The sequence below is a fragment of the Mastomys coucha genome, unplaced genomic scaffold (assembly GCF_008632895.1).
Source record: "Mastomys coucha isolate ucsf_1 unplaced genomic scaffold, UCSF_Mcou_1 pScaffold13, whole genome shotgun sequence".
Lineage (NCBI taxonomy): Eukaryota > Metazoa > Chordata > Mammalia > Rodentia > Muridae > Mastomys > Mastomys coucha.
In genome coordinates, this window is record NW_022196895.1 from 58666385 (window position 1) to 58673063 (window position 6679).

Genomic DNA, 6679 nt, shown 5'->3' on the forward strand with positions numbered 1-6679 from the left:
TGCCCTGGCAACAGGTCTGTGGACCCGCCCATGTATCGCCACAGGCTTTGGATGTCGTGATGCTAACACTTCATAGCTTTAATATCGCTTCTGTTATGAATTGGAATGCAGATATGTGCTATGCAGGACATCGGATAAGTGAACCCCAAGGGGTCGCGACCCACAGGTTGAGAACCTTCCCTCTATCTGTTCAATTCCTGACATGAGTAGTCTTTCTAATAATTATAGATGTCTGTGCTCGGATGATCCCTCTGGAGGATCAGAGGATCAGTCGGAGCTTCTTCAAACTCTTCCCTGATGAACAGTCTTCGGGGATGTATGGGGTTATTTCTAACACATTTACAAACACTTAGAATCCACTACAGCTATTGTTAGGTGGACATTTAGCTTTCGAGCACTCATCCAGCCAATTTTTTTTTTTTTTTAATGCACAACAGGTTGCTCGCCCTTTGTAGCTTAAAGCCCTGGGCCTCTGGCTTGCTAGTGCCTTCCCCGCCCTCCCCTCTTTATGTTTTCCATTCTTCTCTGCTTTCTGGTCATTTCTTCATGTTGCCTCTCTTCGGCTCGTGTCTGCTGGACTGGGACAGCTTCCAGTTCCCGGCACTGGGATTCTGTGACATGTCTAGGAAAGAATGACTTTGATTAGTTTTGAGGGTGGCAAACCAGTTTGGTGACCTACTCAAAACACACACAGAGTAAGACATGGAGCCTACATAGAACCAGCCAGGATTTTGAGTTCTGTGCTAATGGTGTGTGGGTGGGTGGGTGGGTGGGTGTGTGGGTGTGTGTGTGTGTGTGTTCCAACCCTTCAAAATCCTGCACTAGGCAGTCTAAAGGATGCTGCAGCTTAGAGTGGTCCATGTTGCGGCTGCTACTGAGAGCTTCACCAGGTTCTTGACATCCAAGGGATGCAGAAGACCTGGGGGAAGGGGTAAAGGTGGAGGTTGGGGAAGTGGACGGCCTTCTGAAAAGCTCCTTATGTCTTGTGGTCTTAAAAGGAAACTATGTTAGTAGACGGACACTAAGGCTGCTGGAGCCCGAAGTCACTTTACAGATTTCAGCCTTTCGGCTGGCTAGGGGTGTTCTCCAGAAGCAAACTCCAAGGTTAAAGCGCTCACCCTTCACCTTCACTGGTAAGGTGTACATAAATCCAAGGGAGGGTGGAAGGAAGAAGGAAGGAAGGAGACAGGGTCACTGGAGAAAGGTAATTGTCTTGGCAGGAGTAGAGATATTCTAGAGAGACTCTGTGTCCCTCCCTTTTGCTATCATGCTGTTGAAACAATGATGCCTCAGAAATTGGAATTCCTCCAGGAATCTCATGCTGGGTGGAGAAGTTTGAAGCCTGGTGCAGCCAGAGGAGGACCTCATCTCCATGACGAGTCTTCACACACTTCTGACAAGTTGTAAGACCACCTTACAGACAAGACGGAACCGGGATAGTGAAGCTGAGAGTCAAGCCGTTCACACCTCGGGCCCTCTATTTGAATGTGAACCTCATGCTGGGATCCCCAAAGATAGACTCAGGAGTCACAGAACCTCCTTGTTTCTCTTTTTCCAGTGTGGTCAACTGAATGACTCTCATTTGTCTGCTCTTCACCCTTAAAGTAATAGGTGGGGGCTCTGGCCCTGTGGACCAGTAGTAAAGAAGCCTTGCAGAATATCTACTGGCTGCTGCCTCAAGGAAAGTCACAGAACAGAAGGCAGGCGTGTATGTGTGTGTGTGTGTGTGTGTGTGTGTGTGTGTGTGTGTGTGTGTGTGTATACTGAAAGACCACAGGGGTGCTTCTCAAATGAAGGGGGGACAGGAAGACTTCTGCCCAGCTTTCTGTTTCCATTCTTCCAAGTAAAGATTTGCCCAGTGGGAGGATCCACTGCTCACCCTCCACAAGAGCCTGCATACTTCCTGGGAAGTCATAATTCACAGAACCTGAAGAACAAAAATCTCATACACACCCATGTGAATGATGGTGGATGTGAGAATCTGGCTTCATTCTTCTCCATAAAACAAGCTATTCAGGCATTGACACCCCACTGCAAAATATAGAGACACACTTTGCAGCCTGGTTATTTAAGACCTTGGTGGTCTTCAAGCCTGGGGAGTGTTTATACAGTGAAAAGAAGCAAGGGCCTACATATAAAGCTTTTCCCCTTTGGAGATCTTGTTTTCCAGTGTCCCACTCACATGAAACGGCTTAGACATTACTTCTCTGCTGTCTCCCTTGGGCTCCAGGGCCACCTTTATCCCGTGTACTGGCTGGTTTTGTGTGTGAACTTAACACAAGCTGGAGTTATCACAGAGAAAAGGAGCCTCCCTTGAGTAGATGCTCCCATGAGATCCAGCTGTAAGGCATTTTCTCAATTAGTAATCAAGGGTGGGAGAGTCCATTGTGGGTAGTGCCATCCCTGGGCTGGTAGTCCTGGGTTCTATAAGAAAGCAAACTGAGCAGGCCAGGGGAAGCAAGCCAGTAAGCAGCACCCTCCATAGCCTCTGCATCAGCTCCTGCCTCCAGGTTCCTGCCCTGTGTGAGTTCCTGTCCTGACTTCCTTTGGTGATGAAAAGCAATGTGGAAGTATAAGCTGAATACACTCTTTCCTCCCCAACTTGCTTCTTGGTCATGTTTTGTGCAGAAATACAAACTCTGACTAAGACTTCTATACATATAAGGGTCCTGCCTGAGGTCCTTGTGACAATTGTTTGCTTGTTCCCAACAAGTGTCATGATTTTATTACTGAGTCTTTAAAGCTTATTTTAATAGACCACAGAGCAAGCAATCTTGTATTTCTTTTTTCAGAGCTGACTTAGCTTTTCATAAACCATTAAATAGTGGATTATTTTTCTGTAATGCATCTTAGACGTTCACCACTTTTGCCTAACTATGCATATATCTGAAATTTGACAGAGGGTGTTTTAAAATTATAGAACAGCATTCAAAGAATTCATATCCTAAACACATTAGCTACCGTGTCCTGGAATGGGACTTACTCAGGTTTCTGATTTTCAAAATTAAGTTATATTTTTCTGAACAGTTTTGTCAAGAGAATTTTCACCATGGAGGGAGAGGACTAGGGAATGTCTATCTCCTCTTAAGATTCCAATGATAAACAAAAATGTATCCCGGGGAGGCAATGGATCTACTAGAATTACTTACAGAGCAATGGGTGAGGTCCTCTGGGCAGGCACATGAGTGGCCTTAAAGCCATCACACAAGAAGCTCTGCACCCTGCATGGATGATGGCTTCCTAGTGTGACGCAGATGGTGTTCTCTGTCCCTGGTCCTCACCAGCCTACACACTATCCCTTCCTGAGTATCCTAAAGGCCACAAAACCACATTCAGTTAAAGGAAAATGCACATAACTGGTTAGGAGGTAAGACCCTCCTGGTCCTGTCTCATGAGGGAAGGCAAACAGTCAACAAGCACAGCGACGGTGACATTTTGTGAGCTGGCATAGATACCCTCATGGAAATGGTCTCAGTTCGACCCAGAGAATAGTCATAGTCACGGCTTGTGAATTTTTAATGCTTCATACATACTGCTGTAGTTGTGAATGGTTTCTTTTTGTTATATTTTCTTGTCCATTGTTATTCAGGTTGACACTGCTGGAATTTGAGATTACTGGAATACTTTATGCTCCTGTTGGAAATTTTTGAATTTTCTATGACTATATCATCCTTAAGCAATTTACTTTTTCCTTTTTGAGCTTCTTTCTTTCTCTTTATCCATCCACGACAATGATAAACCAATAGGATTTTATTTTAAAAAATGACTCAAATGTATAAGGGAGATGGCAGGTGTATAGATATTTTAAATAAATAACATGTAATTAGGTATTTAAATACAAATATTGAAAATGTAAATAATCTAGCATAATGGATATGACAGGATGAACCTTCTACTATTATTTTGTTAAGTAGACTCCCCTCGAAATTCATATCTCTGTACTCATAGGTGAGCATAGCTCTCAGATCTCTTAGAGAGTGGTTAATGCAGAAACTCAAAACTGTTATGTGTTCAGAGAGTAAGTGTCCGTGAAGTACATCTGTATCACACCAGCCTTTCTTTAAGGCTTAGGGATCAACGTGTTTGTGTGTGCACTTGTGCATATGCACATGTGTGCATGTGTGTATACATGTGTGTGCATGACTGAGTGTGTATGTGTGTGTATGTGTGTATGTGTGTATGTGTGTGTCTGTGTGTGTGTGTGTGTGTGTGTGTGTGTGTGTGTGTGTGTGTGAGATTGTAAGAGTAAGAGACCAGGGAAGACTGGAGCAAAGCAGTGTCTTCCAACGTGACCTAGACATTGCACTCATGAGCCCAGAGCAGCTGTAGTTGTCTCTTCTAGACTTGCACAAGATGAAGCCCATAAACATCCCAGCATGAAAGGGAAAAGGGCTCACAAGCCCTCACCCCTAGCTTAGAAGCTACTAATGGCTTGTGGGAGAAGAAAGGCCAGTTTTATTTATACCGATGGTCCCTAAGAGATTGGCCATGCTTCAGTGAATGGTAATGTACCCACTGATTTTGCAAGCACAAACTAAACTGGGCGACGTTTTAATTTTAAAGGACAGGGAGTTTGGAGGAGGTGGGGGCTTGTCTGACAGGAGTTGGGGGAGATGCGGAATGAATATAGAAATAAAATGAAAGATAAAAACATTCTAAACGCAGCAGGGAAATAGATAACGTTTCCATGCAAAGAAAAAAAAATGGCAAGAATGATAGCCACCTTCCTTCTCATCAAGTATTAACCAAGCTTAAAGAAAATGAAAAAACAGTTTTGAAGAATCAAAAGAAAAATCAGCCAAACCCAAACTCTCTTCGCAATGAAAATGGTTGGGAGAAGGGCAGGGGTCTGTCTGCCAGCGATCCATCTCCCTATGCGTGGACAAATGAAGGCAAAATAAGTCATTTTAGACATTCAAAAGATGAAAGATTTACTATCAATAATATTGAAGAAATTATTTTAAGCAAAATAAAGAGTAAGCTAAAGATGAGTGCAGACAAGGAAAAAGGAAATACATGGCTGAACTAATAAAGAGAAAATTAATATAGTGGCTATCATCCTAAGGTCCATAGCTTTAAATGATAACCAACTATCTAAAGCAAAAATCTTATATGCGTTGTGTGGTTTATAAGTGGAAACAGAACTGATAATGACAACAACAGCATATATCACATAATATTTGAATATTTCTATCCATCCATATATCCACATATTATATATCCATATTATATATCATATTTACATATATTATACATGCATATTATATATTATATATCCATGTTATATATTATATTTCCATATATTATATGTATCCATATTATATATCCATATTATATATTATACATACATATTATATATTATATACACATATATACATTAGTCATATTATTATATTATTGCATTATATTAGTTATACATATTATATACATTATATACATGTATATATGCATATATATATACATATACACACACACACACACACACACACACATATATATATATATATATACACACACACACATATACTTGCTTCAACAAGAGATTTAAGAACGATTGAGACTCTTATAATGCCCTAAATGTCAAGGATGTGGTTGGAAATCACTCATCTTGACTTGAACCCAGAAAAAAAAACTCAACTAAATAAAAAGAGAAAAGAAAGAAAATTAACATCTGCCAGCACTGACATAACACAGATGTTGAAATGGAGCAGCAAGGAGTTTGCCCGGCCATCATAAACTACTTCAACAGGCAATTACAACACTACAAAGTCTCTGCAAAGAAATAGGAGAAAAACAAAGGAAGAAAGGAGAAATGAGGGGAAACTTTAGAACTAAACTCTCTAACTGGAATTACAAACCATGGATGGGTTCAGTAACAAGAAGGGGAGGACAGAAGATGGAATCATAAAACTTAATGACAGAATGCTACAACCGCCCAAGTCTAGCAACAGAGAGAACACTTTTGTTTTGAAAATCCAGCAACAGAGCCTTAGGGATTTGTGGTATTGCCAATATGCCAACAAAAGGCCTAGAATTTCTGTGACGATTGTTCTAGAAGAAGAAAAAAAATGAGGGTAGGGATAAGAGCCGTATTCTCCTCGAGCAAGTAAAAAACAAATAATTTCCCAAATTAGGCAAAGATATAAACCTAAAAATTCAAAACCCTAGGTGAATAGCAAACCTGAAGGAAATGGTATCAACACGCACGCAGCACAGTAGACTTTGTAAAGCCAGAGCAGACAAGTGAAGCCTGGAAATCGCCCTTCACCTGTAAACAAACAAACAAACATAACAACAACAAATATCAGTTCCCCATCAGAAACCAGAAGCAAGAAGCACAGGGGAAAAGCCCAGGCAACCCTGAGTCATATAGACAGCAAACGTAGCCTTCAAGAATGAAGAGGAACCGCCGGGCAGTCGTGGCGCATGCCTTTAGTCCCAGCACTTGGGAGGCAGAGGCAGGCGGATTTCTGAGTTCGAGGCCAGCCTGGTCTACAGAGTGAGTTCCAGGACAGCCAGGACTACACAGAGAAACCCTGTCTCGAAAACACCAAAAAAAAAAAAAAGAATGAAGAGGAACTTAACATATTTTCAAAGGAAAAGAAGAAAAGCGAATGGTTAATGGATGTTCTTGACCTTGAATGAGCCCTTTGGGGGTGTTCATGGGAATGTTGAGAAG

The 6679-nt window shown here is 41.7% G+C and overlaps 1 long non-coding RNA gene across 1 annotated transcript in view; it reads right to left on the reverse strand.

Annotated features, from left to right (window-relative positions):
• Nucleotides 1-401: 401 nt before the first annotated feature.
• LOC116087686 overlaps nucleotides 402-6679 on the reverse strand; it is a 19136-nt gene continuing 12858 nt past the window's right edge. The window contains exon 4 of the long non-coding RNA XR_004117559.1: nucleotides 402-622. This is a non-coding gene — a long non-coding RNA (uncharacterized LOC116087686). The remainder of the gene's footprint in view (nucleotides 623-6679) is intronic.